Source organism: Lipotes vexillifer, unplaced genomic scaffold (genome assembly GCF_000442215.2).
Source record: "Lipotes vexillifer unplaced genomic scaffold, Lipotes_vexillifer_v1.1 scaffold1451, whole genome shotgun sequence".
NCBI classification, from domain to species: Eukaryota; Metazoa; Chordata; class Mammalia; order Artiodactyla; family Lipotidae; genus Lipotes; species Lipotes vexillifer.
The window spans coordinates 782824-795642 of NW_006795096.1; positions in this window are offsets into that span (position 1 = coordinate 782824).

Sequence of the window (12819 nt, forward strand, 5' to 3'; positions counted from 1 at the left end):
GCTCACGGGCCCAGTTGCTCCATGGCATGTGGGATCTTCCCAGACCAGGGCTCGAACCTGTGTCGTCTGCATTGGCAGGCAGGACTCTCAACACTGCGCCACCAGGGAAGCCCCTATTCTACCTTTTATTTGAGAAAGGAAGGGATATGAATAGACATATATTTCTTTATGTACTAAACACAAACAATGGATGGATAAGCCATAAAATTAAAACAAAAATTATAGGGAGAGAGGGAGAATTTTGTAGTTGGAGTATATCCTTTCCTTCCAAGTTTTTATATCTTACTAAGAATTTATATTTCCAAAAACAATATATGCTATACTTTTTGTTTTACAGTTCCACAGAAATGGCATCATACTATATGCTTTCCTGTTTCCTTTTTCAACTTGCTTTTTTCTCTTTGCATTTATTGATATTTATCTAGGTTGATACATACAGACCTAATTCGTTCATTTTTAAAAACAGCTTTGTTGAGATATGATTCATGTACCATACAATTCACCTTTTAGAAGTGTACAATTCAATGCTTTTTAGTATATTCACAGAGTTGTACAACCATCAGCACAATTAATTTTAGAACATTTTCATCACCTCCCAAGGAAACTTCATACCCTTTAGTAGTCACTCCCCTCCGATACCTGCTCCTCCGACCTCAGGCAACCACTAATCTATTTTCTGTCTCTGTAGACTTGCCTGTTCTGGACATGTCACTTAAATGGGATCGTACAACATGTGGCCTTTTGTGACTGGCTTCTTTTCAAGGTTCATCCATGTTGTATGTAGTATGTTTCATTACTTCTTTTTATTGAGGAATACTTTTTCATTGTATGGATATATCCCATCTTGTTTATTCATCCATTGATGACTTTGGGTTGTTTGGTTATTATGAATTATGCTACTATGAAGATTCACGTACACGTTTTTTTTGTCAACACATGTTTTTATTTTCCTTGAGTAGATATGCAGAAATGGAACTGATGAGCCATATGGTAACTCTAGGTTTAACATTTTGAGGAACTGCTAAACTGTTTTCCAAAGTGGCTGCACCATTTTACATTTCTGCTAGCAATGTATGAGGTTCTAATTGTCAACAATTATTCTTGTCCATCGTTTTTAGTACAGCCATCTGAATGGGCGGGAAGTGGTATTTCACTGTGGTTTTGATTTGTATTTCCCTACTAACTAATGACATTGAGCATCTTTTCATGTGCACATTGGCCATTTGTGCATGAGAAATGCTTATTCAAATCCTCTGCCCATTTTAAAATTGGATCTTTGTCTTTAACATGGAATTTTTATGTGTTCTGGATACAAGTCAGATATATGATTTGCACATATTTTTTCCTATTCTGTTGGTTACCTTTTCACTTTCTTTTCGTTTTTTTTTTTTTTGCAGTACGCAGGCCTCTCACTGTTGTGGCCTCTCCCACTACGGAGCACAGGCTCTGGATGCGCAGGCCCAGTGGCCACGGCTCACGGGCCCAGCTGCTCCGTGGCATGTGGGATCTTCCCGGACCAGGGCACGAACCCGCATCCCCTGCACCGGCAGGCAGACTCCCAACCACTGCGCCACCAGGGAAGCCCGCTTTTCACTTTCTTAAAGGTATTATTTGCAGCACAGAAGTTTTTAATTTTGATGTAGTCCAATTTCTTTTTTCACTTGTGCTTTTGGTGTGTATCTAAGAAACCATTACTTAATTCAAGGTTATAAAAATTTACTTCTATTTATTTTTCTAAGAGTTTTATACTTTGAACTCTCACATTTAGGCCTATGATGCATTTTGAATTAATTTTTGTATATGGTGTGAGGTAAGGGTCCAACTGTTTTTTACATGTGGATATTGAGTTGTTCCAGCACAATTTGTTGAAAAGATTCTTCTTTCCTTATTGAATGGTCTTGGCACCTTTGTCAAAAATCAATTTACCACAAATGTGAGTGTTCATTTCTGGACTCTCAATTCTATTCCATTGACCTATATGTCTATCCTTATGCCAGTACCACACTGTCTTCATTACTGTAAATGTGCAGTAAGTTTTGCAATTGGGACGTATGAGTCTTCCAACCTTGTTCTTCCCATTTCAGATTGTTTTGGCTATTCCGGTCCCCTTGCAATTCCATACGAATTTTAGGGATCAACTGGTCAATACTTGCAAAAAAAAAGTAGTTGCGATTCTGATAGTGAATCTGTTGAATCTGTAGGATCAATTTGAACAGTATTACTATCTAACAATTAAGTGTCACGCTCCAAGAATATGGGACGTGTTTCTATTAATTTAGATTTTCTTTCATTTCTTTCAGCAATGTGTTGTAGTTTTCAGTGTTCGCTTCTTTTGCTAAATTTATTCCTAAGTATTTAAATTCTTTTTGATGGCACTGTAAATGTGAACTGTATTCTTAATTTTATTTGTTGAATAAAATTCATTGCTAACATATGGATATGCAATAAATGACTTTTGTATATTGCTCTTCCATCCAGCAAATTTACTGAAATCATTTATTGGTGCTAATAGTTTGTTAGTGGATTCCTTATGATAGGATGTTTTCTATATGATTTTCCTATATATAAGATAATGTCATCTGCAATTACATTGTTCTACCTCTGTCTTTTCAATCTGGATGGCTTTTCTTTTCTTTTCTTCTCTCTTTTTTCTTCCCCTCTAATTTCCCAGGCTAGAACTTCTAACACAATGTTACATAGAAGAGGCAAGAATGCACATCCTTTTCTTGTTCTTGTTCTTTTTTTTTTTTTTTGCGGTACGCGGGCCTCTTACTGCTGTGGCCTCTCCCGTTGTGGAGCACAGGCTCCAGACGCGCAGGCTCAGCGGCCATGGCTCACGGGCCCAGCCGCTCCGCGGCACGTGGGATCTTCCCGGACCGGGGCACGAACCCGTGTCCCCTGCGTCGGCAGGCGGACTCTCAACCACTGTGCCACCAGGGAAGCCCCAGTAGGTAGGTTTTTGATTGCTAATTCTTTACTTGTTGTAGGTTCCTGTTTTTCTTGAGTAAGTTTCAGTAAATTCGTGTCTTTCTAGGAATTTGTCCATTTCGTGTAAGTAAAACCTAATTTATTAGAAACAACTGTTCACATTATTCCTTTATTTTTATTTTGCCTTTTATTTCTGTAAGGTTGGTAGTAACGTCCCTTCTTTTATTTCTGATTCTAGTAATTTGGATCATCTCTCTTTTCCTCTGGGTCAGTCTAGCTAAGGGTTTGTCAATTCTGTTGAAATTTCAAAGAACCAGCGTTTGGTTTCATTCATTTTCTCTACTGCTCTCCTCTAACTCATTTATTTTTGTCCTAATAGTGTTACTTCCCTTCTTACGCTTGCTTCGGTTTCAGTTTGCTTTTCTTTTTCTAGTTTCATAAAAGTGGAAGGTTAGGTTACGGATTTGAGATCTTTTAAAAGTATTAACACTTCTAGCTATAAATTCCCTTCTGAGCACTGCTTTAGTGACACAACTTAAGTTTCAGTATGTTGCATTTTCATTTCCGTTTGTCTCAAAGTAAATATTCTATTTTCTTGTGTGATTTCTTTGACCTATTGGTTATTTACAAGTGCCACGTTTAATCTCCCGTATTTGTTAACTTCCCAAATTACTTTCTGTTATTGATTTTTAATTTAATTCCATTGTGGTTGGTAAACATACTTTGGATCACTTCAATCCTTTTAAACTTACTGAAGTTTGTTGTATGGACCAGCGTATGGAGAACATTCCAGGTGGGGGCTTGAGAAGAGTACGTATTCTGCTGTTAGGTGGCATGTACTATAGACAAACCCAAGTTCAAGTCTCCTATTTCCTCGTTGATCTTCTATTGTTCTATCCATTATTGAAAGTAGAGTATTAAAAATATCCATCCATCTATTATCGTTGAATTTTACATTTCTCCCTTCAATGCTGTCAGGTTTTATTATTATTATTTTTTTTGGTACGCGGCCCTCTCACTGTTGTGGCCTCTCCCGTTGCGGAGCACAGGCTCCGGACGCGCAGGCTCAGCGGCCATGGCTCACGGGCCCAGCCGCTCCGCGGCACGTGGGATCTTCCCTGACCGGGGTACGACCCCGCGTCCCCTGCACCGGCAGGCGGACTCTCAACCACTGTACCACCAGGGAAGCCCCAATTCTGTCAGTTTTTGCTTCATGTATTTTGAGGCTCTGTTGTTTGGGTTAGGTTGTATTTATAACTGTTATAACTTCCTGGTGGTTGACACTTTTTTCATCATGAAATCTCTTCTTTATTTCTAGTAACACTTTTGTTTTAACGTCTATTTTGTCTGATATAAGCCACTCTAGCTCTTTTATGATTCTTTTCAGCATAGTCTATATTTCTATCCTTTTACTTTCAACCTCTTTGTACCTTTGGATGTAAGGTTTTTCTCCTGTAGATAGTATACACGTGATCTCGTTGTTTCAGTCTAATCTGGCAATCCCTTAATTTTTATTGGTTTATTCATTTTTAACTGTTGGATGTATTATTCCATTGCAAGAACATACCATAATTTATTTCTTCATTTCCCTATAATGGATATTTAATTTCCCCCCAGTTTTTTACTTGAAAATTTAGCACTATTTATAATAGGAAAAAAATGTAGACAATCCAAACATTCTTCAGCAGATACTCCATGATCCTTTTGCACTATAGAATAACATTTTGAAAGTATGTGGTGACATAAAAAGATCCCAAGACATCGTTTATTTAAAAAGGTAAAGGGAGGGAGGGAGACGCAAGAGGGAAGAGATATGGGGATATATGTATATGTATAGCTGATTCACTTTGTCATAAAGCAGAAACGAACACACCATTGTAAAGCAATTATACTCCAATAAAGATGTTAAAAAAAAAACACATAAAAGTAAATACGTACACACATACATGTGGTATAATTAAAAAATATATTTGGTCTTTGCCCCTGGTTCCCAGCACAGAGTGGGATCTCCAGAGTGACAAGAGTGTGAATGCTTTTTGTATGGTAACAAGATAACTCTTGGGTAAGGGGCCCCTAGTAGCTTTAGGATGGGAGCTGAATGCCAGAAGAACCAGGCAAGTGATTAGAAGGTTGTAACTTTCAGCCCCACATTCCTGCCTCAGGGGAGGTGAGAGAGGCTACAGTTTGAACTCAATCACCAACAGAGAATGATTTAATCAATCACACACGTAATAGCACCTTGATGAAAATCCCTCAATGATGGGGGGCAAGGAGCTTCCAAGTTTCTGAATTCAAGCACATGCTGGGCGAGTGGCTCATCTCAACTCCGTGGGAACAGAGGCTCCTGTGCTCGGGACACTTCCGGACCTCCTCATATGTGTTTTCATTTGTATCCTTTAAAATCAACTGTTATAATAAGTATAGTGTTTTCCTGAGTTCTGTGAGCCATTCCAGCAAATTATTGCACCTGGTGAGGAGGCTGTGGGAGACCCTGATTTGGAGCTGCTCAGGCAGAGGGCAGGTGGCCCTGGGTTTGGGGCCAGCATCCGAGGCGGGGGCAGGCTTGTGGGATTGAGCCCTTAGCCTGTGGCATCTTTGCTGCCTCTGGACAGTTAGTGTCAGAATTGAACTGGATTGCTGGACACCCAGTTGGTGTTAGAGAATTGGTGGATGTGTGAAACAATGACACGTATCTGGTGTCAAGAAAACCCTGTACATTTGGTGTCAGAAAAAATATCACAACACGGTATAAACTCATTCATGTAATGCAATACCTATAATTATATAGGTAGGGGTGTGTGTGTGTGTGTGTGTGTGTGTGTGTGAAAGAGAGAGAAGGAGAGAGAGAAATAGGGAGAGGGGAGGGGACGGAAAGAAGTGGCGGGGGGGGGGAGTTTGAGAGGATCTGATTATCCTGATTCTACCTAAGAAGAGGGAGGAATTCTGAGGTTATCGGCCAGGAGGACTTGGACGTTACCTATACTGTTTTAGTGTTTACAACACACACACCTATCAATGTATTATGTGTATAGTTTGAAAAAGGAGAAAAAGAAAAATGAACAAAGATGACAGCCAAGTCTAGGGAAATAGATACGCCGATATGTAATATCTGCCTTCCTGCCCACGCCCTCAGATGGCCACAGCCCTGATACCCTGTTTGTACCAAATAAACCCTCCAGCCACAGCCGACTGACCTGCTCCAAAGAGGACCCGAGGCTGGGTGCACTAGTCCAATCCCTTGACCTGGGAATTTCCTATGGGCCAAAGAGACAGTGGGGCGGGTGAATGTGCTGCGGGGAATTAGCTAGAAGGTGGCATCAGGGTGGCCACAGTGGAGGCTAGAACTTGGCCACTGTAAAGCAGAGCCCCAGGCAGGTCGAGGCTATGGAGGTGGAGGGAGCTGCTCTGCCAGGTGGAGCTGCAGTGAGAGACCCCGAGGGCCCCTGAGAAGTGGCAAGAGTCTTCTCTCTGGGTGTATAACTCGACTTCCCAGCCCCGTAAGCCTTGGCCACATGTGATGTCTGGTCCTTGCTCCAGACCTTCAAGAATCTCCCCCATTAATTTGAGCTGGAGACTCGTGCATGAATATTCAACAGAGGCATCACGTATCCAAAAAACCTGGACACCATACAGACGTCCCGACACAAGTAGAGGGAGTAAATAATGTGCATATTCAACGATGGCCTACCCTACGGCAGGGCAGGGGAAAAGACCTACGGCTTATGCGTCAACACGGACGGACCTCGGGGAGGTGACGCTGAGTGTAAAAGCAAGTCGCGAAAGATTACGTGCGATAGGGGAGCGCCCACGAAATTTCCCACACATACGCAACTCAGCTATATGGTTGAGGATATACTGCCAAAGTATACTGAAGAGCAGGGGTCTGACACACGCCAGAAGGGTGAGGGCAGCAGGACGGCTGTGACGTGGTGGGACACACAGGTGACGTGGGTGACCCTGGGAAATACCGCTTCAGCTGGGACGCGCGTGTCCATTTTACTGTTCTTTGTTTCATTAGATACACGTACATATTTTTATGTGTGCGTGTGTGTATGTATAAAAACGTATGAACTATTTCATGGGCAGGAACTCTGGATAGTGTAGCTAGGCTCAAAAGAAAACAAACCCACCTTGACCACAATTTCAAATGTATTTCTCTTCTCAATCGCTTCCCTGTAACTCAGCCTGACTCGGCCCCGTCACCTGGAGGAACCTGGATGAAACACCTGCTCAGAAACACACTCTTAGACACTGAGGCCCTGAGCTTTAACAGCCTATCAGGCTGGACGGTCCTCCCTCCCCTCAACTGTAGCCAGAGTTGATGGCAACTCGGACAGTACCCTCAGCAGGGTCTGGCTTGGTCTTGAGTCAAACCCTAGACCACATCTGTCTTTCTACACACAGCCAGAAAAAGCAGGTTCAAGGCTCCTGGGCCACATTCTGCAGGAAGGGCTATTTTGCTCAAGTTCTTACAGGCCAAGGAGACTACCTGCCGGTGGACAAACTCCATGGCAGCTGCTGGTCTCACGTCCCTCCGCCATTCGTTGGAAACACGGACCGTGTGGCCCCAGCTGCTGCTATGTTACAGTTCAGCATCTCTGTCTTGACCTCCGAGCGGAGGGTGGCCCCCACCAGCGCCCACGGTCGCACCTCGCCTGACGGTCTCTGATTCTCCACCAGGTGCCCGCTTGCTCAGAACCTGCTTCCTGCACCTCCCTTGGCCTGGAACCCTCCCCACCCCCCCGCTCCCCTGGCAAGTCTCAGGTAACCTCACTTTCTATTTATTTTACATAAAGTAGACACACGTAAAGTACCTGGCATAGAGTCGGCACCCAACAGACAGGAGGTGACTTTTATTCCTTTTACTCCTTCTGGCTGGGGCTGGTCCTTCCCTGCGCCAGTTTCCTCTGGATGTGGAGGTCTGATGGGCACAATCTGTAAGAGGAAAGATAATATGACTTGAAACAAGGCCACAGGTTGGAGACAGAACCGTTCAAGCAGCGAAGGGGCCCGCTGCTTTGGAAGCAAAGGCCACACTATCCCAGGGCCCGCATCTCTTCGGGTGACGGGGACGCAGTGGACTACGGCCTGGAGCTGCTGGGGGAGAAGGGCTTTTGTTCCCACCGATGGACAGCCGGAAAGGCCACTGGCCCCAGGTCCCAAGACTCTGGGAGTGGAGAGAAGGCCACATGGTAACCGTGGGGCTGCTCATGGCCGGGTGGAAGCTCGCTAGAAGCCTTTGACAAGCATTTGCAGAGTGTAGAGGCTCTAATCAGCTAGTAATTCATCAGGTCAAAAGCAGCAAACCACGCTCCTGAGTCCAGAAGCGTTCCCTTCACTGTGAGTGACGTCTCAGCTCTGCTCGCCGTGGTTTTGGGCAGGAACGCGCCATCACTTCCCCAGGGCGGCGTTCCTTATGGTGACTGGCAAGGCCGTCATGCCCAGCCAGTCCCTCCAGGAGCCCAGCTGGGGCTGTGGCTTTTGAGGGAAAGGGCCGGCTCTCCTGGAGAAAGGGCAGTAGAGGAGAGGGCGGTGGGGGGAGGCGCAGACCCTGAGAAGGTCAGACCCTGAGAAGGTCAGGAGGGGGAGAAGGTCAGACCCTGAGAAGGTCAGGAGGGGGAGTTTTTTTTTAACTTTTTTTTTTTTAGGGGTTTGAGAGATGGCAATTTTATTGATTTATTTCTTTATTTTTGGCTGTGTTGGGTCTTCGTTGCTGCACGCGGGCTTTCTCTAGTTGTGGTGAGAGAGGGGGCTACTCTTCGTTGTGGTGCGCGGCCTTCTCATTGCAGTGGCTTCTCTTGTTGCAGAGCACGGGCTCTAGGTGTGTGGGCTTCAGTAGCTGTGGCTCGGGGGCTCAGCAGTTGCGGCTCATGGGCTCTAGAGCGCAGGCTCGGTAGTCGTGGCGCACGTGCTTAGTTGCTCCGCGGCATGTGGGATCTTCCCAGACCAGGGCTCGAACCCGTGTGCCCTGCATTGGCAGGCGGATTCTCAACCACTGCGCCACCAGGGAAGTCCCCGACACCTGTCTTGACAGCTGCCAGGGTCCCTTGGCAGGGGTTCCAGAAGGCTGTTCCAAACCCACAGCTCCACTCAGGGGTGACAGGGACCTGGGATGCCATCGTTTAATCAGAAACTTGTTGGGTTTTGGCTTTGAGGATTAATCATAGATGACACCAGATCTCCCAGGGCTGACAGCAGCTCTTCTGGTTGCGTGTCAGCTTGGATCGGAGTCAGCTGCCTCAGCCCCTCAGCCCCGGGGAGGTGGCGGCGACATGCTTCTCTGGAGGACGCTGTCTCCTTGGTCTCCTAGGCTGTGGGGCCCCGGGCGAGGGCTGGGGGAGCAGGAAATCTACGGGCAGGCCAGCGGCCCTAGCCAAGATCGGCGGGGCCGTCCTCAGCCCAACAAACCAAGGCCCAGGGAGGCCCAGGGAAATGATGCTTCTCTGTATTTGCATTAAACAAGTATGCATTTGCATTTTCCTCTTTTATAATCAGAAGAAAAACCTGTAAGAAAATTCATAGTCGGAGACGTTTTAATTGCAGGAAAGGGAAAGCAGGTTTGTACTATCCGATGATGTGTCAATGTAGTTTGGGAAAACTGAGGCACAAGACACCCAGTAATGAGGCTGAACTTTCTATTTCTGCCCTTTGAATTTTGAGTTCACCCTTGAAAACTTGGTCCTAAGGTCGGGGAAAATGTATCGGCTACGTCTCCTGGGCGATTGACTCATAGGTATGACATTCAACTGGTGCAAACATCATCCCTGTGTTTATAGACGACTTAGTCTGCCAGGCACTTGGCTAAGCCTAACTGCTCAAGAACTCTTTGAGACAGGTGGTTTTATCACCACCACCACCATCATCATCACCGTCATCACCACAGTATAGCCAAGAAAATCAAACCTGGGAGAGGTTCAAAGTCATATGGTTAGCATGGAAGGCTGGATTTGGACTTAATCACTACCATACAGCCCCTAGAATTGCCTTTTTAAAAAAAGTTTACCTTTTAAATGACTCAAACCAGAAAGTGTACGTACAAAATCTCCCTGAAATATCACTTTAACACACAAACTTAAGACAGAACTAAAACCAAGTTCTAAGATGGCAGATATTGGCTCAGGGTTCAAAAGAATAACTCCTCCTTCTCAAAGGAGGAGTCAATTGCTTGGTGAGTTATGAGCTCCCAGTCATTGGTGTTATTCAAAGCACAGTCAGCCAGTGATTATTCACGGTCCAGGGAAGCCCATTATGCAAGCAGAACTTGCATGCACAGTTTTTGCTCCCTCCCACATAAGAATAAACAGAGAGGCAAGGGGCACTTAATGTTTAAGCAAAGTCCCCACATGAAAGGAAGAGATTGAAATAGACAAACTGATACAGGGAAACGGCAGAAAGCAGACAGTGCCTTAAGAGAAAATGGAAAAAACACAATCCAATAATTAAAATCCATTAAGAGATTAGATGAGATATTGCAGTCATAAAACAATAGTAGGGTGCTTTGACAAGGGAGCAAAGGACAAGAAAGAGTTCTTCATGATTAAAATAAAGTAGCTGAAGTTTATAATCGATAGAAAGTTTGGAAGATAAAGTTGAGGAAATTGCCCTGAAAGTTAACAAAAAGTTAAGAGAAGGAAAATAAGAAGGGAGGGAAATGAAGTCAATTTAGAAGGTCTAATATCCAATAAATAGAAATCATGCTTCCTTTCCTGTATATCTTGTGGGGATACAATATCAATTATAGGATGAAACTATCAGAGAAAATAGTATTAGAGGATTCTCCAAATGTAAAAACATGAGTCTTTGGTTTTATTTACTTTTAATTTATTATTATTATTTTTAAAAATATTTATTTAGTTGCACCAGGTCTTAGTTGCGGCAGGCGGGCTCCTTAGTTGTGGCATGTGAACTCTTAGTTGTGGCATGCATGTGGGATCTAGTTCCCTGACTGGGGATCGAAACCGGGCCCCCCGCATTGGGAGCGCGGAGTCTCATCCACTGCGCCACCAGGAAAAGTCCCGAGTCTTCAGTTTTAAAGGGTCCTTTGAGTGCTCAGTACACTCAGTGGAAAATAACCTTCTCAGAATATCACTCTGAAATTTCAGGGCACCAGGGGATAAGAGAAGACCCTAAAATCCTCCTGGGAGAAAGCATTAGGTCATGTGCATAGGACTAGAAGTAAGTCTGGCATCTGATCTTTCGACAGTAATGCTGGAAGCTGGGTGATGCCTTCACATTTCCAATGGAAGATACTTCCAAACCTAGGATCCTATACCTACCCAAACTATTACCTGTGAAAAGAGAATGATGCTATTTCCAGAAAGGTGAGGACTCTAAACATTTAGATCCCACGCACCCTTTCTTAGGAAGCTACTGCAGGCTATGCTCCAGTAAAATGAGGGAATAAAACGATAAAGAAGAAGGTATGAAGGCCAGGAAGCAGAGCAGCAAGGAAAGTTGCAGGATGAGAGGGATGCAGTAACAAGCAGCTGGCTAAGATTCTGGCAGGATCGTGGAGGGCCCACTAGATGCAGACTGCCAGGGGGAAGATAATGAACCATTATCTGATATATTTCATAATTTAGGAAATATTATTATTAGGCAAATGACAGGTCTGAGAGTCAGAAAGAAAAAATTGAGGATAGGTACATTAAAAAAAACCTCAGCAAGTGAAACAAAAAGAGAGGCGGTGTTAACTTTGGAAAAAACAAAAAGATAGGAAAGGAAACATAATCTCAGCATACAACTTGCTCCAACACGAACAATATTTACCTGGTCACGATGATGTAACAGGTAAAACTGATCTAAATGTACCGAGATGATGGCGGGGAGGGGAGGGCGAAGTGCATGGAGTGGGGAACTAGGAAAAGGGAGCTAAATTATCATCCACCTAAAGGCGTGTCAATAAATAATGTCTTAAAACCGACGTATAGATAAATAGCAACGTAAGCATATTATTTAGAAATAAGGAGGTAAATAACAGAAGAAAACGACATGGAGAAAAAGAGTTAGAAGTACTGCCTCTGGGGATCAGGGCTGGGGGTGGATGTTTTTCATGACAAGCCTACTTTACTTTTTATCTCTGCATGACGTACATATTATCATGGTAAAAAAAAATTACCTATGTCAATAGTTGGAATCATTTAAGGCATTTCAGTATAAAGAAGCAATCAGTTATCTCCATTCTCTGAACATGTACCATATTCTACTTTTTGTAAAACTTGTCAGACAGCTCACCCCTTCATAAACCAGAAGCGCTGACTATGTGCTGGGCACATCACAGATGCTGCCTCGCTCAACACTCACAGGAGCCTGAGAAGGTCGGTTTTAGGATTCCCACTTTATGACGAGGAGGTCAGATCAGAGTTAAATAACAGGGTGAGATCCCGCAGCCACTAAGTGGCAGAGCAGAGATTCCAACTCAACCCTCACCGACTCAGCATCACCTGGTCTAAAGCTCGCCATCGTCACAGCTAACACTGACAAAGCACAGCATCTAATCTAACAATCAGATTCCTTGCTTCCTGGGCTCCATCTCTCTCTCTCTTTTTTTGCTTTATTCCCTCATTTTGCAGGAGCATATCCTCTAATAGCTGTCTAGGAAAAGGGACATGGTAGTTGCTGTAAGCAGACACTGGGCTAAATGCTCCATGTGGATTATCTTGTTTACTACAACAACCCTATGAGGTAGATACCACTACAATCCCCAACTTATGGAAGAGGAAATGGGTTCAGAGGGGTTCAGCTACCTGTCACATGTCTGCTTCATCTTTCCATCCCCCCCTCACTCCCACCTCCCCGGTAAAATTCAGCACGGGGCCTGACTCTTAGGAGGTGCTCAATATATATTTGTTGGGTGAATACATAAAAGTCAGAACCTGAGTAAAATAAACA